General features: G+C 42.8%; 1 pseudogene; it reads right to left on the bottom strand.

Annotated features, from left to right (window-relative positions):
* Nucleotides 1–698: 698 nt before the first annotated feature.
* LOC139262447 (uncharacterized) overlaps nucleotides 699–27,426 on the bottom strand; it is an 84,402-nt pseudogene continuing 57,674 nt past the window's right edge.

Here is a 27,426-nt window from a genome sequence, read left to right as displayed (position 1 = left end):
GTCTCAATCAGTTTCCTGAAAACCCCAGCGTGCCCGATGCCCTCAATAAAAAAGTCTTGCAGCATCTCCGCTCTGCATGCGTCTGTGAACTTACATAGGCTCGCCAGTCGCCGGAGGTCTGACACGTAGTCTGGAACGCTTTGCCCTTCTCATTGCCGGTGCATGTAAAACCGATGTCTCGTCATGTGCATGCTGCTCGCCAGTTGAAGGTGTTCCCCGATCAACTTACTGAGCTCTTCGAACATCTTGTCCACCGGCTTCTCTGGTGCTAGAAGGTTCTTTATCAGGGAATATGTTCTGGATCCACAAACCGTCAGGAGATGAGCCCTGCGTTTGTCGGCCGAATCCTGTCCCAACCATTCCTTAGTGACAAAACTTTGCTGTAGTCTCTCAATATAGTCATCCCAATCATCACCAATACAGTACCTCTCTTCTGTGCTGCTAGTGGCCATGCTCGCGTGGTTTAAATCCCAGTTTCTTGTCGCCAATGATATGTCCTTACTATACAGTATAAATGCACACGAGGCCCATACTTGAGAGAAGGTCACTCTGTGACCAGTTACCTTTATTACCAAGACCTCAAGTGATGAAGGTGGTTGGAGCTTCCCCTTTTATACCTGAAAGTCCAGATTAGGAGTGTCTCCCACAAGTTTACTCCCTTGTGGTCAATGTTCTCAAGGTGTACAACTTAGGTCAGCTTATACATGGGTTACAATGATAGTTGAATACATGACAGTCGCCATCGCCTGCGAGGTGGTGGTGCTCAAGTTCAAGATGGACTCCTCCATTCTCTGTACATTTACACATATCGCGGCTGCAAAAGCTGGCAGACACTCATGTAATTGTTGCTGCCCCTCCAAGATCACCCTCTTTCTCGATGGCCTCCGAGGTTCAGCATCATCATGCAGCTCAGCCGAGCTTGGAGCATTCTGCACCCTCCGACGAGGAGTCTCCACTGCTGTCCCTGTTAACACCATCTGCTCTTGCTCACTTTTGCAGTGTGAGACATCAGGTGGCAACACTATTCTATCTCGAACAGCACGCACCGAGGTGTATGTATCTGCGTTGGTGCTGGGTGCACTTGTGTCTGCATGGTGCATCCTCAAAGGCTGGAACTTCCTCTGAGGAGTTGCCTTCCTCCTCTGGATGGACAGTGGGGGCAGCACTTGATAGACCTGTGGGAGAGTAAAGAGATGAATTAGAAATGTTATAATAAGAATGGGTAACGTTACCATTGTGCACATGGTGACATTTCACTGGCTGCTGACATCAGTCACCATATGAGTTACTGTTGTATTATGCCATATCGCTGTATGAGATTTAATTCTGTCATCAGGTTACTGGGAGGTTCCCCTCTCTCCATCTCTGGAGATTTCGAGGGCATGCTCCTCTGTTGGTGTCAAATTACTGAAGACTGGAGGACCACCTCCGGTTCTCTGTCACTCCCTTTTGTTGTGAGCTCTCATCTCCTACAAGGATGGAAAGAAGAGAACCTTGAGTGAGAGTGTAAGCAATAGATGGTCTACATCTGCAGAAGGTGACTATGAGGGAGTGGCATGACAGTGCCAACTGGCCTCCTTCTGTGCTGTTACTTGCTATAGTTGTATTAGGCTGAGGGTTAGTTAGATGGGATGTGAGTAGATGCATAGACAGAGAGGGATGGTTGCACCTGCAAGGTAGTTTGGTGTGAGGAGTGATGTGCAGGAGGAGGTTTAGGAAGGCAGTTTTAAAAAATTCGTTCATGGGATGTGGGTGTCGCTGGCAAGGCCCGCATTTATTGTTCATCCCTAATTGCCCTTGAGCAGGTGACCTTCTTGAACCGCTGCAGTCCGTGTGCTGAAGGTACTCTCACTGTGCTGTTAGGGAGGGAGTTCCAGGACTTTGACCCAGTGACGATGAAGGAACGGCGATATACTTCCAATTCAGGATGGTGTGTGACTTGGAGGGGAACTTGGAGGTGGTGGTATTCCCATGTGCCTGCTGCCCTTGTCCTTCTAGGTGATAGAGGTCGCAGGTTTGGGAGGTGCTGCCGAAGAAGCCTTGGCGAGATGCTGCAGTATATCTTGTAGATGGTACACATTGCAGCCATTGTACGCCAGTAGTGGAGGGAGTGAATTGTTTAAGATGGTGGATAGGGTGCCAATCAAGCAGGCTGCTTTGTCTTGGATGGTGTCGAGCTTCTTGAGTGTTGTTGGAGCTACACTCATCCAGGCAAGGGGAGAGTATTCCATCACACTCCTGACATCTGCCTTGTAAATGGTGGAAAGGCTTTGGGGAGTCAGGAGGTGAGACACTTGCCACAGAATACCCAGCCTCTGACTTTCTCATGTTAGCCACAGTACTTATGTGACTGGTCCAGTTAAGTTTCAAGTTAATGGTGATCCCCCCAGGATGTTGATTGTGAGGGATTCAGCGATGGTAATGTCGTTGAATGTCAAGGCGTGGTGATTAGATTCTCGCTTGTTGGAGATAATCATTGCCTGGCACTAGTGTGGCACAAATGTTACTTGCCACTTAACAGCCCAAGCCCAAGCCTGAATGTCATCCAGATCTTTCTGCTTACGGGCATGGACTGCTCCATTATCTGAGGAGTTGCGAATGGCACTGAACACTGTGCAGGCATCAGTGAATATCCCCACTTCTGACATTATGATGGAGGGAAGGTCATTGATGAAGCAGCTGAAGATTGTTGGGCCGAGGACACTCCCTGAGGAACTCCTGCAGTGATATCCTGGAGCTGTAATGATTGACCTCCAACCACCACAACCATCTTCCTGACTGATGGGGTTGGGGTGACAGGCACATCAGGATACGGGTGAGCATGGCATTGCACTCACCTTTCCTGACCTCATGAGAGCATTGAATCTTTTCCAGCACTGGGTCCACATCCTCCTCATAACATCCCTGTTACTGACCTCCTCTGCGATCTTTTAGCTATGCCCCTTTTCTCTCTTTGGTTGGTCGTTTTCATCCATCCCCAGGGAAGAGGACCTCCCTGTGAACTCTTACTCCCTGCACCACACTTCCAGGGAGGCATCTGTGAATCTTGGCGCTGCCTTCTGTCTTGTCTCCATGACTCACAGATTTATCTGTCTTATTCCATAATTTTGAGCTCTTGAAACCACCTTCTACACTCCTACAGCAACCGTCAATTGAGTTGTGTGTAAAGCTGCTTTAAATATCCACGCTGAAAACGAGTCAGACCCTGGTCCCTTTAATCGGGCTGGGAAACATGCAGTACTCTTTTAATTGGGCCATTGAGTTAAATGCGGAGTGCAGAATACGTATGAAAACAGTAATCATGGGGGACTTTAATCATCGGGTTCCGACCCGCCACGTGGCCTGCACGCACCCGACCCGACCGTAAGGTAAGGATTCCGGCCCTTATCACCATACAGTGAACTCTACAGGTATGAATGTCCCGAGGCAGGATAGAGGAGGTAATGTTTCCTCTGTTCATTATTAAAGTGAAACATTTAATACGATTTATATAAATGTGTTTACAAGTTTGTTACAAATAGTACACAGAGGAAATGTTCCCCCCAGGTGAAGACAAAGTTGGGATTGGCTGTAATGGCTCCTATAATAGAATACTCTACCAATACTCACAGTACAGGCTCTCACCTGAAGAAAATGCCGAGTACCAGAGCATTGCTAGCAGCCATGGAGCTACATCACAACATGAGTTACAGTCTTCAGGAGAGCAGTGATAAGGGATAACTCAAATCTAGATTTGGTTCTTACAAGTGATCAGACTAATGTAGAAACAGTGGACCTAGAAACCCCTAGGAGGTATTGATCACAATGTTGTTAAATTTTAAATTAAGATTTTTTTTAAAAGCAAATTTCAATGGCACCAGGAATGACCAACTACAGAATCATTAGCTCAACATTAACAACAGATGAAATAATGGATTATATTCTGAATAGTAGGCCTGAGGAATATCTGTGCGTGAATAATTTAAAATTCAGCATGGGTTTAGGAAGAGGAAGCATCAACCTGACATATCTCTTGATTTCTTTAAGGACATTCTAGATAAAGTAGATAGTGACAGTTCTGTGATATATTTTGGAAAATTTTTCATAAAGTCACACATGAAAGATCTTCAATTAAATTAAGACCCATGGGAATCCAGGGTAGAATATGAAATTCGGTAACAAGCTTGTTACAAAATAAGAAACATGATAACTTGCGAGCGATGCAAGTTCCTAAGTGACACTTCTTTCCTCAAAGCACAATGGTAATTTTTTCTTTCTCCAAATGTTTTGTTCGATTTGTGGTTTAAACCATTTCTAAAATAATCTCTACTTAGGGGGGATATGATTGAGGTTTATAAGATAATGAAGGGAATAGACAGTGTTCCAGCTGATTGTTTATTTCAACTAAATAGGCTAGGCAGGACCAGGGGGCACAAATTTAAGTTGTATGAGGCTAGATCTAGGTTAGATGTCAGGAGGAGGTTCTTTTCACAGAGTATAGTAGACCTCTGGAACAAGCTGTCGTTTCATGTGGTGGATACAGACTCACTGAACTCCTTCAAGCAAAAGCTGGATTTGTTTCTGGCTGCGGTGGAAATTAATTCTTACAGAAAGTGGGTACTGCAGGGAGTGTGGTCAGTACTTCGATGCTGGGGATGTTGGCCTGATTGAGAACACTGACTTTGGTGCGTCTGTCCTCCCAGTGGATTTGCAGGATCTTGCGGAGGCAGTGCTGGTAGTACTTCTCCAATGCTTTGAGGTGTCTACTGTATATGGTCCATGTCTCTGAGCCATATGGGAGGGCAGGTATCACGAGTGCTCTGTAGACCATAAGCTCGGTGCCAGATTTGAGGTCCTGGTCTTCAAACACTCTCTTCCTCAGGTGACCGAAGGCTGCGCTGTCACACTGGAGGCAGTGCTGGACCTGGTCGTCGATGTCTGCCTTTGCTGATAGTAAGCTCCCGAGGTATGGAAAATGGTCCACGTTGTCCAAAGCCGTGCCATGGATTTTGATGACCGGGGGAGGCAGTGCTGTGAGGCAGGTTTCAGGTTGGTGGAGGACATTTGTTTCACGAACGTCCACATCGTCCGTATGCCTGACACGAGACTCCCAAAGCAGGTGCTCTACTCGGAACTCCTACACGGCAAGTGAGCCCCAGATGGGCAGAGGAAACATTTCAAGGACACCCTCAAAGCCTCCTTGATGAAATACAACATCCTTACACGCACCTGGGAATCCCTGGCCAAAGACCGCCCTAAGTGGAGGAAGTGCATCCGGGAAGGCGCTGAGCACCGCGAGTCTTGTTGCCGAAAGCATGCAGAAATCAAGCGCAGGCAGCGGAAAGAGCATGCAGAAAACCAGGCTACCCACCCACCCTTTCCTTCAACCACTGTCTGTCTCACCTGTGACAGACACTTTAATTCCCATATTGGACTGTACAGCCACCTGAGAACTTACTTTTAGTGTAGAAGCAAGCCTTCCTCAATTTCGAGGGACTGCCTATGATGACTGCAGTGAATTTAATGGCCAGAGTGATCTCCTGGCCTAGCTGGGTTGGAGAGGAATTTCCCAGATTTTTTTCCCCAAATTGGCCTAGGTTTTCTATCTGTTTTTTTGCCTCTCCCACGAAATCACATGGCTTTGGGTGGGGTGGAGTGTATATGTTGTGATACACAAGGTATTGCAATTGTGTGGGACAGGCTGCATGGACCAGATGGCCTTTGCTTGTCCGTCATTGTTCGTATGTTCGTATATTCGTCTGACCTCTGACTTTTCCCAATTTATAGATTGGGCCGAAAATTGCGGCCTCGCAAAAGCTGAAAAAAACGGCTTTACCGATCTGTCAAGGTTTCTCTAGACAGATCCTCCACATCCACGGGAGAAGGACATCCGCGTGGGAGAACTTGGGCTATTAATCCAACTCATGCCCAGCGAATGTCCTTCAAACTTTTATGCCTGGTAAAGGCAGGCACATAGCTTACTTTTGCTAGTGTAACACTTTTAAAACATATAAAAAGTAAATTTAAACACTCATTTTTATATTAAAAACCCTGTCCATTAAGGTAAGTTTATTTTAACCCGATTAAAACACGTTAAAAAACATTCCAAAAATATATATTTTTTCTAAAACATTTAATTACATTTAATTTCATTTAATTTTAAATATGTGAGGTGTTTTATTTATTTATTATGCTGTGTTTCGGTGTATTAGGGGGTTATTTTCATTGATAGTAATGGGAATTCGTACGAACGGAGTTCCCATTTTTATAAGAACATAAGAACATAAGTAATAGGAACAGGAGTAGGCCATACGGCCCCTCGAGCCTGCTCCACCATTCAATAAGTTCATGGCTGATCTGATCATGGACTCAGCTCCACTTCCCTGCCCACTCCCCATAACCCCTTATCCCCTTATTGTTTAAGAAACTGTCTATTTCTGTCTTAAATTTATTCAATGTCCCAGCTTCCACAGCTCTCTGAGACAGCGAATTCCACAGATTTACAAACCTCTGAGAGAAGAAATTTCTCCTCATTTCTGTTTTAAATGGGCGACCCCTTATTCTAAGATCGTGCCCTCTAGTTCTAGTCTCTCCCATCAGTGGAAACATCCTCTCTGCATTCACCTTGTCAAGCCCCCTCATAATCTTATATCTTTCGATAAGATCACCTCTCATTCTTCTGAATTCCAATGAGTAGAGGGCCAACCTACTCAACCTTTCCTCATAAGTCAACACCCCCATCCCCGGAATCAACCTAGTGAACCTTCTCTGAACTGCCTCCAAAGCAAGTATATTCTTTCGTAAATATGGACACCAAAACTGCACGCAGTATTCCAGGTGTGGCCTCACCAATACCTTATAAAGCTGTAGTAATGATTTCCCTACTTTTATACTCCATCCCCTTTGCAATAAAGGCCAAGATACCATTGGCCTTCCTGATCACTTGCTGTACCTGCATGCTATCCTTTTGTGTTTCATGCACAAGTACCCCCAAGTCTCGCTGCACTGCGGCACTTTACAATCTTTCTCCATTTAAATAATAACTTGCTCTTTGATTTTTTTTCTGCCAAAGTGCATGACCTCACACTTTCCAACATTATACTCCATTTGCCAAATTTTTGCCCACTCACTTAACCTGTCTATGTCCTTTTGCAGATTTCTTTGTGTTGTAAGAGAAATTTGGCATTAGGGGTACCAGTGGGACAAGGGTTAAAGCGCTGGTTCCTGCATCGACCCATAAGGAGGTAAAAGGCCTCTCTTCAGCCTTGTACCAAAGCTCCAGAAGTTATTAATTCAATAGTATTCCAACAAGAAATGACAATATGAGAGAACATAAACAGACCGCTGATAAGGCCTTGTGAAGAGGCCCGAGATAGACTTCATGGCACCAAAGGAAATGTATAACAAATTCCAACCTAATGACACCAATCTGGGTACGGTCTAAGATGGTCAAGAGATCATGGCCTCTCAATCCGAGCTCATGACCTGTCAATTCGAAGTAGTACCGATATGGTAGACCAATTAGAGAAGTAGCACTGATAAGGTAGTCCAATTAGAAATCTAGGGAGGTCTTGCCCGGGAACGGAGGGGTTTTTGAAATGTATAAAAGTTGTATGATTGTGATGTTCGGGGAGCATCTCCACTCACAGGCGCCTGTGAAGAGAGGTGTTCCCGGATGTTCGTAATAAAAGATCATTATACCTTGCCATTCATCTCTGTGTGCTAACTCCGGGGGCTGTTATGCGGGTTGGGGCGAGCGTCGGCCCTCTATATCAGTGGGCCCGCTCGTGGGAGGAGAAGCCTTCCCATTTTCCCCTTACATTTGGCGCTGCGAGCAGGGTACGGACTTCCCGAATGGAATAATGACCCAGCTGTCGGGGTGAGTATGTTTTAATTTACCACCTTCAAGTTAGAGCTGTGTCATTGTAAACCTCAAGGGAAGGACATCTGTACAAAGAACCATTTGTAGCAGGTCCAGGAGGGATGGAGACAGAGAACAGGGGTGATCTAGGGGTAGAAGGGATCAAAAGGTGCATCCTAAAACGCGCGCATGGAGGTAGCATGGCAGTGTGAGGGTATGACGCAAGGGAAGATATAGAGGAAGGTCTATTGACCCGAAGCGGTACGAGCGCACAGTGCAGGGACGAGACATATTGACCCAAAGCATGGCAGTACGAGTGTACGGCGTCAAGGGAAGACATATAGATATTGAGGACATGGAGGAGACGACGTCCCTGCAGTGACGGGATATATTGGCCCAAATCGCGGCAGTACGAATGTACAGTGCCAAGGGAAGACATATAGACATAAATAACGTCCTGCATACCTAACATGAATTAAAGGGAGTGCCCAAGATAGCCCCGAAGAAGATGGGTAACACGGCTAGTAAAAAGGCGAATAAAACCAATCATTAATCCTAACTTGCGTAACTACGTAATGCCATAAAAAAGCTGCTAGTAACTATCTTAAGTGACATATGGATCCAAAAATAGAGCCGGCCAAACAATTAATAGGCTTTGTTGAATGAAGAGAGGCTTTTGTGAATGTCTGTCGTTGAGTGAGAGTCCTTGTGTGATTTTTTGACTGCGGAATGAATTTTTCATGTTTCTGAAAGCCTGTTTGGAAAAATAGTGTAACTGTCTGTTTATTTTAGCTCCACCCACTTTTCCAAACAGAGTGAAAGTTTTTTTAACCCTTTGTAGTGTTGTCCTGTATGTGGGAAGTTTTAAGACATTTTAAGTTAGAAACGCAGGTGTGGATTTATTCGGATGATAAGTTACGGAGCTAGGAAATGCACAAAAGATAGGTTTGTTGAGCAAAAGTTAAAAAATACATGGTCTCGGTGGTTTAAAAAAAAAAGAATTTATTTGACACGCTCACTTACTTGTCGACAGAAAACATGCAATCATTGATTACATTGGGTTGAAAGACATAAATTTAGTCTGAGATAAAGAATGCCTTTTAAAAAAGCCTGCGAAGGTCTCTCGAAGCTGCGGGCTGGGGAAGTACGCTCCCATTTTCCTTTGTGTAAAACCTTGACGCGAAAGCTTCTAGCTCAGTAAAAAAAGAGTTTTAAATAAAGATTGAAATTACAAAATTTGAATTGGGATTTTGAGATATTAAGAGAAGGCACAGCAAAATACTGAGATGGATTCAAACTAAAAAAAAATTACATTAAATCTGATCTCTTAAAAAAAAGAGAAATAAAACTAAAAGATTTGGAAACAATCTAAAAATACCTTCAGGTATCAGGTCAAACTCCTGGGCGAGTGGCAAGCTATCTGCTATCAAAAGGGACTTTTGAGAAAATGTTAAAACGGCAAGCTTTAGCAGTTTAGAAAAAAAACATTGTAACGGCCTTGAAACTGGAACATTTGAGATAACGAAAAGCAGCCCTCAAAGCCTATGTGCTAGACTCCGTTCTAGTTATGGAGACAATAAAAAAGATAAAGACGCAACTTTGAAAGTAAACAAATTGAACGAATTTGAAAGGAAAAGTGTCTTCGATTGTCTGATGATTTTAAATTAACAAATTTACGGAGGCATGAGCCCTCCGTGTAAAATACAAAACCTAATTTGAAGAAAGGAGATCTGAAAAAAAAAGACGCAACGTACTAAATAGGTGCTGGAAAAAAAGGGGTGTTTGCGATAGAAAAAGACATAACTTACTAAATACTAGTTGATATCGGCTGTGAAAAAGATATTGGTTTAATTGAAAAAAAAGAATTTGAAGAGGTAAAAGACACTCTCCATTGATAATGATTTTAAGTTACGAGAAAGTTTCACTGCAGTTTGAAAGATTTCCAAAATGGACGTTGTTTATCAAGAAAAGTCTCGAACAGTCTAAACAAGCAGGAGGGTTTTGAAAATAACGAGGAAACAAGCTATGCGAACTCAGCACAGAAAGAAAAAAACTGGGAATTAGAGAACCTTACTGAATGGAACTGGCACGGAAGTTTAGATTTTGTGCTGAGAGAGAAATAAAACACAAGATTTGCCCAGTGAACGGGATCATAAAAAAAAACGAAATGTTGGAATGTATACAGCTTGTGTGAAAGTTGGATTTCAGTAAACAAAATAGCTATTAAAAATGTGTGGTCTCATTTTAAATCAATTAAAAAAAATCTTTGGCAAGTACTTGAATTAGAAGTTAAGAAAACATTGGAGTTTAATCTAAAATGCCATCTTTCCTGATAAGAAGACTTTTATTATGACGGCTTTACTAGTGATTTCTGCTGTTTTAATGGATTCCTAATTTCTAAGCAAGTTTTGAAGTTACAAAGACTTAAAAAAAAATGTTTTTCGGATGATTACGCGAATGACATCAGGCCTTCTTACAAACCTATAAAGGAGTTAACCCTTTCAATTGACAGCTATTTTATACTGGACATTATTAACTTGGATTTCTTAATAGAATAAAAAGGACTCATCTGACAGATAGAGGAAATGCTGGGATAATCAGAATAAAAATAAAACAGAACTACCCTAAGTAATAATACTCGCCTGATACAAATAAAATATACTCAAACAAAACAAATTCAAGAGTTAAAAGCTAAGATAAATAAGCTGGAAGAGATTTTTTTTTAAACGGGGCCAGACGGAAAGTGCAGTGCGCAGCCATAGCACCATCACCTATGGCAATAGAGCCAATGTACCCCACGGTCCATGGTAAGTATAGTCCACAAACCCAACCTAACCCTTGCCTCCGATTTCACAGAGTGACCTCAACATGCATGGATAAAAGATGAGTATACCAGAACCTAACACCTGGTGACGACCAGGCTATCTGTTTAAAATTTGCAGATAAAACACTCACCGAGATGGGACCGCAGCGGCTACTTCGACCCTGGAGACTCAGGATACTGGGAACCTTAAGGCCCACGCAAGCACTGGATAATACAGATGGACTACGAGAGATATAGCACACGCAGGAAAGACACAACTACATGAACTAGCTTTGTTTAATATGCATCCCAGCAGCCAAGGACTGGAGCAAGGACGGAACTTATTTTAACGCATGGCTATGTATAGTGTATTAAGTAAGGTTGTAATGCAGCAGGCTGCCGATGCCATGGGCGCCAGTAGATTCTGAGGACAGAAGCAAGTTCATAGGACCAAAAGGGGAAGGGCGCAGAAATCCAACTGGATGGAATTTCAGTTCTAGAAGCTCATGCCTGGACGGACGAAGCTGCAAATCAAGCAGCCAAATCCACCCCGCAAGAAACAGAAGGGTGGGAACAGAACGGAGTAAAAAGGGGGGTGGGACCCCAGGATGTTTAGGAAAACTGGCCAGTGGGATAAAATGAAGACCAAGGGAGGTCTCTGGAATATAAGGTGTATGTCCCGAAGCGTGACACGGTTATAACACGGAGAAGCCGGTATTGATCATGCGCAGCGCAAACAAGAAGGAATACAACCTAAAAAGGGGGGCTAGTAATAAAAGAATCTAAGGAAAGGATATAATTTGGGGTACGTCAGCGACTACTTAACCTAAACCTAATGGCTATCATTCATCCTAGCTTCTGTGAGAATGAAACTATAAGTCTATATCAGAACCTGACACAACGGATCCTCGAAGGCCCGGAATCCACTACCCTGAGATTTAATGTCAGAAAGGGAACAGGACAAGGTTGAACAAAAAGGGGAATACTGGGAACACTAGGCACGGGCTATGTGGCAGGGGTTACGACAATGAATTCCATAGACCTGTATGCAATATACGACTGGGTTAACAACTTAACGTAAATCTTGAGGGGTTTACTGGGGAGGGACATGGATAACCAAGCCCTACAAGCGTGGTTGGGAGATGGCGCGGAAGGGGAACTGGCTCATACATTACAGAAACATGCCAAGACAATAAATTTGATCCACGCAATGGGGAACGATATAAGTAATTGATTACAAGCTGAGATAGTTTGCTCTGGGTATGGGGCCTGGTTTTTAAGTGAGCTATAACATAACTTGGAGCAACTCCAGAATGGGGACATACCAGATTGGATCCCGAACAGCATACTTAACAATGAATAACACGTGCGAGATACGAAGGAATAGTCATGCATGGGTGCCAAAATTCAGATGTATTTCTGGGTGGGTGAATATGATCGGATTTGTGTTGTCCATACCACAGTATGATGTAACAAAAGGAGACCCTTATACCAGATCGATAATATCGGTGAAGTAAGAAACCAAACTCGGTTGCGTTACCATCAGCCTGCCAGACGGGTGATTAAAATTAGATTAGTACGAAAGGCATTGACATAACCGATTGCTATAAAAATAATCAAGTGATTTTATGTCATGGTACGCCATGAATGACGAATGATGATTACAGATTCCACCAAACAAACTGATGCATGCTGAGTATCACTCCTCTCGAACATGATTCCGAAACAATCGCTGCTCCACAAGGGAATGGAGATTGGTGCATGAGCACAGTAGCAGCCAACCCGACGATTAAGACCAGGGGAGGAGTCACCCCCTGTGTCATCACCAACCCTATCTTCTGTTTCAGGCCTTTGGGAAAAATAGACATAAATGGATACCACATGCATCTCGAGACAATGGAAATCATCCACGGAACGGTCACGGATACCCTCTGAGAAGGGTACAAGGAGGCAATATGGGAACCGCAAGAAAAACAGATACCCGAATTAAGTGAGGAACGATTGGTGCAATATCCAGCTGATGGAAGAAATAGATAAACCTACAAAGAGACACTAATGCGATGCTGGCCAACCAGTCTTGGTACTCAAAACTGTGGAACATTGGATTTAATATTCAAATTCACCCATGGATAAGAATAATATCTCATGTACTTGTAGTAATACAGGGCCTGGTTCTGATGGTCATGATGGGATTAACATGTGCACGAATTAACCAGGCCAAACGACACGGTAGAGCACGCGCTATGATTAAGACCATAAGGGATGAAAATTTAAGCAGTCCTACAGGAAGGACTTACCTTATATAACTCTGCGGGATAGGTTTCAGGAGATCCCGAAGCTTGGGAGATGGCCACCCAGGTGAACGGACCTATCTGGAACTTGCCTACAGGGAGATAGTTATTGGGAAATATGGCTAGCTTGGCATATAGCCAAGGGCCAAAAGGGGGAATTGTAAGCGAAATTTGGCATTAGGGGTACCAGCGGGACAAGGGTTAAAGTGCTGGTTCCTGCATCGACCCATAAGGAGGTAAAAAGCCTCTCTTCGGCCTTGTACCAAGGCTCCAGAAGTTATTAATTCAATAGTATTCCAACAAGAAATGTCAATGTGAGAGAACATAAACAGACGGCTGATAAGGCCTTGTGAAGAGGCCCGAGATAGACTTCATGGCACCAAAGGAAATGTATAACAAATTCCAACCTAATGATACCATTCTGGGTACGGTCTAAGATGGTTATGAGATCATGGCCTGTCAATCCGAGCTCATGGCCTGTCAATCCAAAGTAGTATTGATAAGGTAGTCCAATTAGAGAAGTAGCACTGATAAGGTAGTCCAATTAGAAATCTAGGGAGGTCTTGCCCGGGAACGGAGGGGTTTTTGAAATGTATAAAAGTTGTATGATTCTGCTGTTCGGGGAGCATCTCCACTCACAGGTGGTTGTGATGAAAGGTGTTCCCGGACGTTCGTAATAAAAGATCGTTATACCTTGCCATTCGTCTCTGTCTGCTAACTCCGGGGACTGTTACGTGGGTTGGGACGAGCGTCGACCCTCTATATCAGGGGGCCCACTCATGGGAGGAGAAGCCTTCCCATTTTCCCCTTACAGTGTCCTCCTCACACATTGCTTTTCCTCCCATCTTTGTATCATCAGCAAACTTGGCTACGTTACACTCAGTCCCTTCATTAATATAGATTGTAAATAGTTGGGGTCCCAGCACTGATCCCTACAGCAACCCACTAGTTACAGTTTGCCAACCAGAGAATGAACCATTTATCCCGACTCTCTGTTCTCTGTTAGTTAGCCAATCCTCTATCCATGTTCTTATATTACCCCCAACCCCGTGAACTTTTATCTTGTGCAGTAACCTTTTATGTGACATCTTGTATTATCAATGAGAATACTGCATAGTGATTGGTGATCCAGGCCCACGTGACTCCAGCTAGTATGTACATATCTGAAAGACATTTTCGCGTGTGCTGCGCAGCGAATCTGGGCCTCTGACCGGAATCCTACGTTCCTCCGGGACCACCAGGTACTTTCGTAGTTTGTTTTCGGGTCGGTGACATGCGCACATAGGAAGCATCCGACCGCAATTTTCCCCCCAATATCTTTAAACTGCCATATGAATTACAGCAGAGGGAAGGGGATTATGCAGGCTAACCAATGACAATAAAATCCAAACCGACATATGTATGAATAAGGAAAACTACGAAAAAAATGATGTTGCCCCTATTCTGGGCTAGTAGCAAAAATATCAACCTGAACAAGATATGGCACTATATTTTGAACCGAGTCATAGAAAACCTTTCAAATTGTTTAATAAAACACGCAAAATACTTCTGTCTATGAGAAAAGAGTTTTAGATAATTAGTACTTTATACTAAGTAAGTAATGCTTGTACAGCCAAAAGCATTATTGTAGCTCATTCACAAACTAAGATATTTAAAATTCAAAATATTATTCATATTTTTACGTAATATTATTTTAAACAATGTCATACTAGACAATGACAACAAATGAAAGATTAGATTGCATATTGCCGATGCCTTAAGGTGAAATCAGAGCATTGATTGTATTCTGTCCCGTTATATAATTGTAGTTATCAGCCATGTCACAGTGCTAGCACTCTTGCCTCTGAGTCAGAAGATTGTGTCTTCAAGTCCTCCCCCAGACACTTGAGCACAAAATCCAGGCTCTCACTTCAGTGCAGTACTGAGGGAGTGCTGCAGTGTCGGAAGAGACGTTTTTCAGATGAAACATTAAACCAAGATTCCATCTGCCCTCTCAAGTTGACGTAATTCCCATGGCACTATTTCAAAGAATAACAGGCGATTTCTCCTCAGTGTCCTGGCCAATATTTATCCCTCAACCAGTATCACTAAAATAGATTATCTGGTCATTATCACATTGCTGCTGTGGGACCTAGCTGTATGCAAAGTTTCCTACCTTACAACAGTGACTACACTCCAAAAGTACTTCTTGGCTGTAAAGCGCTTTGGGACGTCCTGAGCTCATGAAAGGCACTATATAAATTCAAATCTTTCTGTGCTGAGCATTACTGTTGGGGTCTTGTGTGCTCGCATGAAGCAGACACAGAGCTGGCAACTCACTGGTCACCTCTGCCAGTTGAAAAAAATAAAGCTGTACTTAAGAACATAAGAACAAAGGAAATGGGAGCAGGACTAGGCCATTTTACCCTTCGATAAAGATTCCATAAGATTATTGTTGATCTTCGACTTCAATACCATCTTCTCGCACTATCTCCATATCCCTTTGTAATGTATTTGCTTCAAGGGTTCTTTGCTTAAGAATTCATAACAACTCATTGCTATTAAGAACTTGTTCATTTATTAACAAAGGTTTAACAATCATACTACACATTACCAGTTCATCCACGAGGCTCACAACTGCATATCTCAGCTTGGATGACCTAGACCCAACTGACAGGGTGTCAAGGATCGTAAACTTCAACAACTCTTGGACACCAAAGCCCCTCCGGAACCTTCTTCCCCTACACTTCCCTCTGATCCCATCCCTTCTATCAATCTCACCCCTTGCCATGTTTTCACTATCCTCTCTGACCTTTCTCTCTGACCCTGAACGATCAGTCCTCAGCAAAGGCCTGAGCTTCATCCCCTTACACCCCCACCTCCATGAGTTTCAAGCTTTGCACAATGCTGATCTCTTTTTCTGCCGCTTTCGCCTCTGTGCCTACTTCTTTGGCCAGCAGTCTTCCCCCCGCACAGCTGACCATTTTTCACACTTTCAGAATTCCCACTCTACCTGCACCCCTCCCTCTGGCCTCTTACCCTCTCTAGACTTCGTCATTGCAAATTACTGACGGGACATTGGCCGTCTCAATTTCTCTACTCCCCTCACTCACTCTAACCTACCTCCGTCTGAACTTGCAGCACATGGTTCGCTCAGATCCAACCCCAACCTTGTCATTAAACAAGGTTGTCCATCTCTGACAAGGGTGGCGCTGTTGTTGTTTGGTGAACCGACCTCTACCTTGGAGAGGCTGATCGACAAATCTCTGACACCTCCTCCTACCTCCCCCTGGACCATGACCCCACCGCTAAACATCAAGCCTTCATTTCCCAGACCATCACTGACCTCATCTCCTCTGGAGATCTTCCTAGGGCCTAGCATGGGTCCTAGCTATGCCTGCCCTTTCGTGGGATATGTGGAACATTCTTTGTTCCAGTCCTACATGGGTCCCCTCCCTCACCTCTTTTTCCGGTATATTGATGACTGTATCGGAGTTGTTTCCTGCTCTCGCCTGGAACTGGAAAATTTCATTCACTTTGCATCCAATTTCCACCCTTCACATGGTCCATCTCTGACTCTTCCCTTCCCTTCCTTGATGTCTCTGTCTCCATTTCTGGGGATAGGCTTTTGAACAGTATCCACTATAAGCCCACTGACTCCTACAGCTACCTGGACTACACTTCCTTCCACCCCACATCCTGTAAAGACTCCATTCCATTCTCCCAGTTTCTCTGTCTCCGTCGCATCTGCTCTGACGACACCACCTTTCACACTAGTGCCTCTGACGTGTCTTCCTTTTTCCTTAACCGAGGATTCCCCTCCGCCCTGGTTAACATGGCTCTTGACCGTGTCCGTTTCTTTTCCCGCACCTCTACTCTCACCCTTCCCCTCCCTCTCAGAACCATGACAGGGTTCCCCTTGTCCTCACCTTTCACCCCACCAGCCTCCATGTTCAATGAATCATCCTCCTCCATTTCCGCCACCTCCAGCATGATCCTACCACCAATCACATCTACCCCTCCCCTCCCCTCTCAGCATTCCGAAGGGACCGCTCCCTCCATGGCACCCTGGTCCATTCCGCAGTCACCCCCAGCATCCCCTTTCCATCCCACGACACCTTCCCATGCAAGCGCAGGAGATTTACCTATAATACATTTTGTCCTCTCATCCAAATCATTGATATAGATTGTGAATAGCTATAATCACCAATCCTTGAAGCACCCCACTAGTTACAGCCGGCCAACCCGAAAATGACCCGTTTATTCCTACTCTCTGTTTTCTGTCCATTAACCAATCCTCAATCCAGGGTAATATAGTAGCCCCAATAAAATATTGTGTAATAACCTCTTGTGTGGCACCTTATCAAATGCTTTCGAAAATCCAAATACACTATATGCACTGGTTCCTCCTTATCTACCCTGCTAGTTACAACCTCAAAAAACTCTTAACAGATTTTTCAAACACGATTTCCCATTCATAAATCAGTGTTGACTCAGCCCAATCATATTATGATTTTCTAAGTTCCCTGCTACCATATCCCGAATAATAAATTCTAGCATTTTCCCCACTACTGATGTCAGACTAACTGCTGCTCTATCGTTCCCTGCTTTCTCTCTCCCTCTTTTCTTGAATAGCAGAGTTACCTTTGCAATCTTTCAATCCTTGAGTCCATCTGGAATCTAGGTAATTCTGGAAGATCAAAACTAATGTATCCACTGACTCTGTAGCCACCTCTTTTAAAACCCTAGGATGTAGGCTATCAGGTGCAGGAGATTTGTTGGATTTTCATCCCATTGATTTCTCCAACATTGGCCCAGAAATTCCTCTGGTGGTCTTCCCGCGGGTAACTGCCTCCTCGCTGGATATTTTTTACGAATTTACCTGGTGGTCTAGGAGGTGCCCTGATTTCCGATGGGGAGGCCTTCTCCTCCCGCGTTGCGAAGCGCGCTCCCTGCAGAGGGTCCCGATGCAGAAGATGCAGTCATGTGTGACTGCTCAGCCAATTAGGTAAGTATTTCACAGGTTCCCATTAATAGCACTGAGACTCGTGTATCTACGAGTTCTCAGTGCTATTAATAGGAACAAAAGCAATCACACAAAATAATAAAAAATAGATTACACATATTTAGAATTATTTGAAATTAAAGTTATTATGTCTGACAGAAATAAGATATTTTCCTGATTTTTAAAAAAGTTTTTAAAATTATGCTTAAGAATAAACTTACCGTAGTGGGGAGGGTTTTTAACAATAAACTATGTGTTTATAATTTTACTTTACAATTCTTTTTGTGTGTTTTAAAACACTTACGCCTGTAAAAGTAGGCTATGCGCCTGCTTTTTCAGGCGCAAGATTTTTGAGGACATTTGCTGGGCAAGATATGGGCAAATAGCCCAATCTTGCCTGTACAAATGTCCTCGCTCCAGATATGGCTATGATCTATCAAGTAGAAACTTCATGCGGGCCCAGGACGTCGGAATTTCTTCCCCATGATTTCTTTACTAATACTAATTTCTTTAAGTTTCTCATTCTCAGTAGCTCCTTGGTTCCCCATTATTTCTGGAATGTTTCTGGTGTCTTCTTCCGTGAAGACAGATACAAAGTATTTGTTTAATGTCTCTGCCATTTTCTTATTACGCATTATAATTTCTCCTGTCTCTGCCTTTAAGGACCTGCATTTACTTTCGCTAATCCCTTCCTTTTTACATACCTGTAGAAGTTTTAAAAATCTGTTTTTATGTCCCTTGCTAGTTATACTCATATTCTATTTTCTCTTTATCAATTTCTTGGTCCTCCTTTGCTGAATTCTAAAATCCTCCCAATCCTCAGGCTTACTGCTCTTTTTGGCAACATTATATGCTTTTAATCTAATACTATTTTTAACTTCTCTTGTTAGCAATGGTCGGACAATTTTTCTCGTGGGGTTTTTATTCCTTAAGGGAATGTATATTTGTTTTGAATTATAAATTATTTCTTTAAATGTTTGCCATTGCTTATCTACCGTCATATCTTTTAATCTAGTTCCCAACCTACCTTAGCCAACTCGCCTCTCATACGTATGTAATTTGCTTTGTTTAGATTTAATACCCTAGTTTCGGATTTAACTAAATCACTCTCAAAATCAACATAAAACTCTATCATATTATGAACATTGTTCCCCCGAGGCTCCTTTACTACAAGGTTATTAATTACCCCTTTCTCATTGCACAATACTAGATCTAACATAGCCTGTTGCCGAGTTGGTTCTTCGACATACCGATCTAGAAAACTATCTTGAATGCATTCTATAAGTTCATCCTTTGCACTATTACTGAAAATTTGGTTTGCTCAGTCTACAGGAAAATTAGAGTCCCCCGTGATTACTGTATTACTCTTGTTACATGCACCTCTAATTTCCTGATTTATACCCTGCCGGACACTACAACTATTGTTAGACGGCCTATAAACAACTCCCACTAGTGTTTTCTGTCCCTTTTTGTTTCTTAGACCCATTCAAAGTGATTCTACATTGTGATTTTCTAAGCGAAGATCCCTTCTCCCTACTGGCTTTATCCCATCCTTTATTATCAAGGTTACCTAACCTCCTTTCCATTCTGCCTATCTCTTCTAAAAGTCAAGAATCGTAGAATATTTACTTCCCAACCTTGGTGACTCTGCAATCATGTCTCCATAATGGCTATTAAATCAAAGCTATGTAAGTGCAGAAAGAAAAGGGGTACTTAAAATATTGAACATGTTTTTACTGCATAACCATTCAAATTGCATCAACAAATCCACCAGATTTGTAAATTGTTAAATTTCAAACTACTGTTATACTTTTGCAAATACTGTCTGGGATAACAACAGCAGAAGTAAAATACAGCATTTTCTACCTTTGGCACAATGACCGACAGGTTTAATCAGCGCCTTGCACACTTTAAAAACAATGTTTGGTGGTGGAATGATTGGATAAAATATATAATTTGAGTCAACACAAAGTCTAACTGCCAGCAGAAAGGCCCCACAACACAAAACTGCCCTGAAACATGCACTTGTTCGCTAACTATAACCAATGGAAAGATCACCGTATTGTAGTCAAATGACTCTTCAAAAGATATGCAATATAGAAGTATTGATCTGCATGTGACACATATTTTTCATGACCTTGATGCTGACATTGGGTGTAAAGTGGACAAGAGCCAAGTGTGTTTAGTATCTGGAAAGTGCAGAAAAACACAAGGAATATTTTTAAAAAACAATGGCAAACATGGCAAGTAGCCAATGAAAAAGATAATGCAAAATGTCAAGGAGAGAGACAGTGACAGCGAGGGAGAGGATCCAGAAAAGAAGAAACAGCAGGAGATGGGTGTGAGCCTCTGCCCCACAGATTGACATCAAAATATACTTGAACTGAGGTATGATGAAAATCTGCTATATTTATCCCAATCTGAGAGACCTTGAAATGTAGAGCTATTATGATCGTACATGGATAATATCCAATTTTAGCAAATAACTAGGTCTAAACAATGTAGCCTAACTGATATGACATGCTGCTGTCCCAGTTGCAATGAATGCATGCTGCTGAACAAGATTATGGCAATTGTTTTGATGGCGAAAACATTACAGAGAGCTGCTATTATTTTTCGTAACAAGGCAATGCAGAAGTGTAATTTATGATGCCCATTTTCATGCACTTCATATCCCCACTTCATTGGCAGAAACAAAATGATCAAAATCACATATCTTTGTTTCTGACTGAATGTTTATGCAGGTTGAATCAGGAATTAGGGGTCAAGAAATTAAGCTGGTTTCAGTTTTACCTTCAGAGTAGGTGAGGATGATGAATTCTATGTGTTGATTATTGCAAATCCAGCCAGGGTTAGGGTTGGGGTTAGGGTTAGGGGTGGCACACAGTAGTAGAAGGCCATGAAGAATTGACACTGTATGGGTGTGCTGGCAGCTGCTGGTAATTAAAAAAAAAATTGATGCTTCTAGAGCAATAATACAGGTCCTTGCTGCCAGCAACATTTCCTTTGTTCCTCCATCAACCTTGGATTTCTGGACGATGGATCCTAACAGTCTGCTCTTGTGTCCAGCATTCAGTCAAGGCAAATAGTAGGAATGGCACAGCATTTATTTCCCTCATTATGCTGTGATTTCCATGTGTTTACCTACATCTAGGGGAGTTCATTTCAGGCTGCCAGGCCCATCTTTTGGGAAAACGGGGGGTGTGGGGAAAGATAGGGACATGGTAGAGTGCATCCCCAAACACATTTCTGGCTGAGTCCATCCTAAAATTGTCAGAAAACTGGTGGGATCTTGTTTTGGTGAATGGGATTAAGTGAATAAATTGTTTCAGTCAGAAGGTGCAGATGAGATGGGCCAAATGGTCTCCTTCTGTGCTGTAAAATTCTATGATTCTATGTGCTCAAGTCATCCTTTGTTCTCTATATTTATTCAATATTCAATACAGAATGGTCCCGACCAACAGTCAAAAAAATAGCATTTTTCCAACCGACTGATCGCGTTCGCTGACCCCCCAGAATATTCTGCCCTTTGTTATTATGGAACTTTATCTCATGGGTCTTCTTAGCATCTTAAAAATTAAAAGCAATGCCATTATCGATTCATGTCTTTATGTCACATCTGTATTACCTGAAATTATTTAAAACATTCATTAAATAAATGCCTGAAATAATTATCCACAAACTAAATATTCAGTGCTACTTAGTTAAATTCACTGGCCTCATTAACCCACGTGTACTTGACCCTATCTCTAGTTCCATTAAGGTCCTCTGTTCCCTTATAAAGGAATTAATGCAACTTGACAAATACCTTCCAGTTCACCTATAAATTCCAATTTACCCAACCCTGACATAGCAGCATCACTACAACCATCTAAGACCAGCTAAGATTGTAACTCATTTAGCCATCCTCTTTTTCCTCACAGATCTCCCATAAATCAGTCTAGCTTCTGACTGCACCATAAATATGGACCATATGATGTTCAGTGCAATAAATTCTCTTCAGCGTATCGGCTGAGGCCACATCAATGCACAGGCACTGCAGTACTAAGCAATTCGTGACAAACTTAATGATAATTGTCACTATATTATCTTTTTTCTTATCGTCCTAGGTGTGAGGGACATAAGAAATGAGCTGTACTTCTAGTGTAAGGGGGTATATTGTTACTTATTCTTTGCTACATTATTCTTCTACATTAATGGAACGTGGTTAATTAAGGCATTCCAATAACAATTTATTCATGTTCTCATTCAATTCCAGTGCACATACAGAGCTGTTGGATGCTAGAGGATTTTGGTGAGAGATAAGGGTGGACTTTTAACCCCTAAAGATGGGTGGGTTTGGGTCAGGCAGCATGTAAAAATTTAAAAAATCTGAAACCCGACCCCAGCCCACCTCCAACCTTCCCACTTCCCACTTTAATAGAGGCGGGATGGCGACTGGGGGGGGGGAAGGCGGGCAGGTTGGTCATTTAAATATTATAATGAAGCTTCGTGTTTCAGAATTAACCACCATTTTAAATTTAATCCTAGCTGGCTAGGTTTCCCAGGCCTCAGAAAACATATCAGTGAAAAGGAGGCAGGGACTGCTTGATCCAGGAGATGTGCCTTTCCCCTTATCTGCTGATTCCGGTTTACCTGCTTCACCTACCCCCGCGATTGGACACCCTACGACCTTTCCAAACTCCCCTGATCCTTCCAATCTCTCCCCCGTCTCCGAATCTTCCAATTTCCCCAGCTCCCCGAGGCCTCTAATCTCCTCCAATACCGAATCTTCCGATCTCGCCCCCGAAGCCCTTCCGATCTTCCCCCCCACCCCACCAATCTTCCAATTTACCCCTCTCCTGAGGCCTACAATCTCCATCACCACCAACTCTTTCAATCTCCTCTCTGAACCTTTTTATCCCCATCCCAACCCTTGCGCTCTCACCCCGAGGCCTCCGATCCCTCCTCTCCGTTCCCTAGCTGTGATCTGGTGCTGAAGACCTTCTCATCTGGCTGGCTGCGGCCAGGAAATGGAGACAAAAAATGTTAATCATTTTTGATTGTCACGATCTCAAAACAATTGCCCCCACTCCCTTCCCCACCTCCGATCTAAGAGTATGACCTGGTGAAAAGTGTCATTTAACCATCTTCTGTTCTCCACCTAATCACTTTACAGTTCATGTGTGCCAGTTACATAGAATTATATAGAAGGTACAACACAGAAACAGCCCATTAGGATCAACTGATCCATGCCGATGTTCATGCTCCACACGAGCCTCCTCCCACCCGACATCATCTAACGCTGTCAAGTTATCCTCTATCCCTTTCTCCCTTAAGTGTTTATCTAGCTTCCCCTTAAATGCATCAATGCTATTCACCTCAACTACTCCTTGTGGTAGCAAGGTCCATATTCTAACCAATCTCTGGGTAAAGAAGTTTGTCCTGAATTTCCTATTGGATCTCTTCATGACTATCTTATATTTATGGCTCCTAGTTTTGGTCTACATTGAAGTATGATATATCTAGCTATTTAATCTCCAGGTTAACTGTTTGGAATCAACCCTTCTATGTAATAAGACATGAAAAGTACGCTGATCTTATAAAGATATGATTCAACAGAATTGGGTGGGCTCTGAGCAGAAGGATCCTGCTGAGGTAATGACATGTAACTAGGAGATCAAACAATATCAGCAGAAAATGTATGTCATGCACAGAACAAAGATAGCAAACTGCTGGAGGTCGGAGTTAAAGACAGCTACCATCAAATTGCTCATATTCACTGGAAGGTTTGCTTAGGCTGATGCTGCGTTAACCTCCGGGTAACAACTCTGTTACCAATGGAAAGATTATCGCTGAGGATGTCAATGCCTGCAGAATGACTTCTATGACATGAGCCCTATAGAGGTTGACCAACATTTTCCATGTGAGTTAACTAAAATGAATATCAAATAATGAAAGGAAAAGTCTCTTTTAAACAAATCCAAGGACTTAAATTATCTGCGATTAATTTAAATAAACTGTGACATATCCCTTTAAATACTAAAATTTCTTTGTCGGCTGTAAAATATACATGCAGAGTTGATCAGATGTACACTAAAGTTTCATTTAATTGCATTAATCAAAGACTTCCTTTACAGTTTATCTTGGCTTACCTATATACTGTCTTCATTCCACCCTATGCTGCAACATTGCAACACTTCCTTACCCCACAGGAGACACTCCAGTGGGTTCTCTGAATGCTAAATTAGAGCCAGTTTTTTGCTGTTGATTTTTACCAAATTAAAACTAGGTGGGGCTGCATCATATTTAAGAAATGTAGGAATCTTTGAAAAACTGAACAACATGAAGATCGCACATTACTCAAAGGTTAAAAAGATTCAGTTTAAATGAACCTACAATGCCCTTGTGAAAATGCAGTTGCGCATTGTTTCATTTGTAAGTTGTGTTGTAACACATTATTGTATCGTTGAACATTTGGGTTTGATTGTCTGATAAGTTTGAAACTGAACACACTTGCCTTCACACCGCACAGTGATCAGGTAAATCACAGTGTCAATAGTGAATCTGTCAGTCTTTCAGATTTAGATTGATTAAAGTGGGAAATGGGTTTAATCACATTCAAATACAATCTGACCAGCTCTTCCTACGTGTCTGAACTTTAATTTCTCCTTTTTATTGTGTTATCTGTCCCCTACATTGCAGATGAAGCAAATATCCTTTTGAATTTCTTGCGATAATAAGACTTAACGTTGACAGACCTTATTGCATTTTATATCAGCTGGCTGGAAATTATGCAGAACCATGCAATTCACGAGCTATCATACTCCACATCATTTCAGATTAGCAAATGCAGCATTTATTTTTATTGAAAATAATAAGCGACAAAATGCAGGTTAATAAATTCCACTGAAGTTAATTAGGGCTCACAAGAACTCAGTGTGTGAAAGATCTGATAATTTCATCCTGGAGATTTCATTCAGAGATTCACTGTCAACTTTTCAGTAATAAAATGCAGGCAGCTATAACAGCAACCAGCTTCAGCAGTAAGATAATGATTCAGGCTTGTACTTTCCCTGTAACAGTCACCTCTGGGAACTACTCATGTTTCAGAGATGGTCTCAAAACAGCTTGAAGTATTCAACATAATATGAGGTTGAGTGTCTGCCAAATAAGAACTCAAGCAAAAGTGACCTAAATCGGGATAAAATTGAAAGGGGAGGGGAAATCCCAATTATTTTGATAATTCAGGGATCCTTAGATTTAGATGAGAATGCTATTTTTAAAATAGCACAACAAATTTGCACTCATTTACTTGTTTTTTCTCTCTCTGGATGTACAATGTTATTTTTTTGTTGATGTACCTGTTGGTTAAGAACAGAGAAAAAAAATGTTCTTGGTATTTATTCATTTTCTATCAAAGATGGTCTATAATACTTTTCTCCACTGGCAGTCAAGTGGAGCGGATGGCCTAGAAATTAAATCACGTTCAAAATGGTTGCACAGGAGACTGCACATCCCTGTTCATGTTGCCCCAGGCAGCATGTAACATTCCTACTAATTATCAAGACCTGTCCAGCCAGCATTACGTGCATTAGTTATGGGCTGCACCCCTGTTTGGTAGGCTGGATTTTGGGCGCCTCTGACGGCACTTAAAGGCGGCCAGCACCTCTTGAAGGGGAGATGCATCTGGCTGCAGACACCAGGAAAATCTTTTCAGCACAGAAACTGCTGTAGCAAGCACTGCGAGGGCACCAAGGTTCTTTGATGTTGCCTTGGAGGGCTTGGTGCAGGCAGCGAACCGGAAGAAGGGGAAACTCTTCATCCCAGGGGGCAAAAAGCCGTCCAGGCATCAACTCTGGAAAGATGTCGCTGAGGAAGTCGATGCCAGCAGCTTAGCTCCAAGGAAATAGCAGCAATACTGGAGAACATCGAGAGCCATGTTGTCACAAGATATTTTATAGAGCAGACCATTGGCTTCCTAAACCCATGATTGCACTGCCTGGTCTGCTCTGGAGGAACTCTGCAGCAATGTTCCCTATAAGCTGAGTGGCCGTGTGACCGCGTAGCACTCTGCGAATCCCGCACAGCAAGGGACCAGCTTTTCCTACATTAAAATCCGTGCATGCATTAACCTGTGAATGGGCCATGCAACCCTTTAAAGGGGCCACACACCCAACAAAAAAGTGATGGGCAACATTGCCCTGCACTAAACACCTCCGTTCAGTCCGTAGGCGTGTCCCCGAGCTTCCGGTCGTCTGTCACTTTAATTCTCCACTCCACTCCTCCTCTGACCTCTCCGCCCTCAGCCTCCTCCACTGTTCCAATGAAGTTCAATGCAAGCTCGAGGAACAGCACCTCATCTTTCGTTTAGGCACTTTATAGCCTTCTGGACTCAACATCGAGTTCAACAATTTCAGACCATAACCTCTGTCCATATTTGTTCCCTTTCCTCCCTTTTGTTTGCAACCCCCCTGCCCCCGTCCCCGCACCCACCACCACTCCCTATTTTTTTTTCTGTTTCCCATAGCAGCTGGTCATTATTCCGTCATTCACACCCTATCTCGACATCTTTTGTTTCCCAACTTGTGCCATTACCATCTCAATTTCGCCCATCATCCTTTTTGTCTCTCAAATCTCTTCTGCCTTCCAGCTGATCACAGACCTTCCCTTTTGTTCTTTCCTCCCTCTTTCAGTGCTCCTTGCAATTCCTTAAGAATCTGTTACTTTTCGAACTTTTACCTTTTCTGATGAAGGGTCATCAACCTGAAAAGTTAACTCTGTTTCTCGCCACAGATGCTGTCTGACCCACTAAGAATTCCAGCATTTTCTGTTTTTATTGCTCTGCACTACTCGGCTGAGCGGGTCTCAAGATTTGTCATGGTATGTTGCATGCTGCAAATCTTACCATCATGAGGGAATAACTTGCCACCGCCTATCAGGTGAAATGCGGAGGAGGAGGCAGAGAAGCAGCCTCGGTGGAGGAGGAGGCACAAGAGGAGGAGGATGGGGAAGGGAGGCTGCAACCTAGACAGCCCCTTTCTGCCTGGGTTGTACATGAACAACTAATTCAAGAGTGATACCAGTAATCCTAGGGGTAACATTTACTAATGCAGTTCGGGAGTGTTTAAATTAATATGGCAGGGGGATGGGAACCTATGCAGCGAGACAGGGCGAAGTAATATGGAGTCAGAAACAGATGGTAGAAAGGTAAAAAACAATAGTGGAAGGCCGAGTAAACAAAGGCAAGAAACAAAAAGGGCCACAATACATCATAATTCTAAAAGGACAAAGGGTGTTAAAAAAACAAGCCTGAAGGCTTTGTGTCTTAATGCAAGGAGTATCCATAATAAGGTGGATGAATTAACTGTGCAAATAGATGTTAACGGATATGATGTGATTGGGATTACGGAGACATGGCTCCAGGATGATCAGGGAACTCAACATCCATTGGTATTCAACATTCAGGAAGGATAGAATAAAAGGAAAAGGAGGTGGGGTAGCATTGCTGGTTAAAGAGGAGATTAAT

Source organism: Pristiophorus japonicus, chromosome 4 (assembly GCF_044704955.1).
Source record: "Pristiophorus japonicus isolate sPriJap1 chromosome 4, sPriJap1.hap1, whole genome shotgun sequence".
Taxonomy (NCBI): Eukaryota; Metazoa; Chordata; class Chondrichthyes; family Pristiophoridae; genus Pristiophorus; species Pristiophorus japonicus.
Note: the sequence above shows the minus strand (reverse complement) of the source record. Positions and strands in the feature narration are given on the sequence as shown.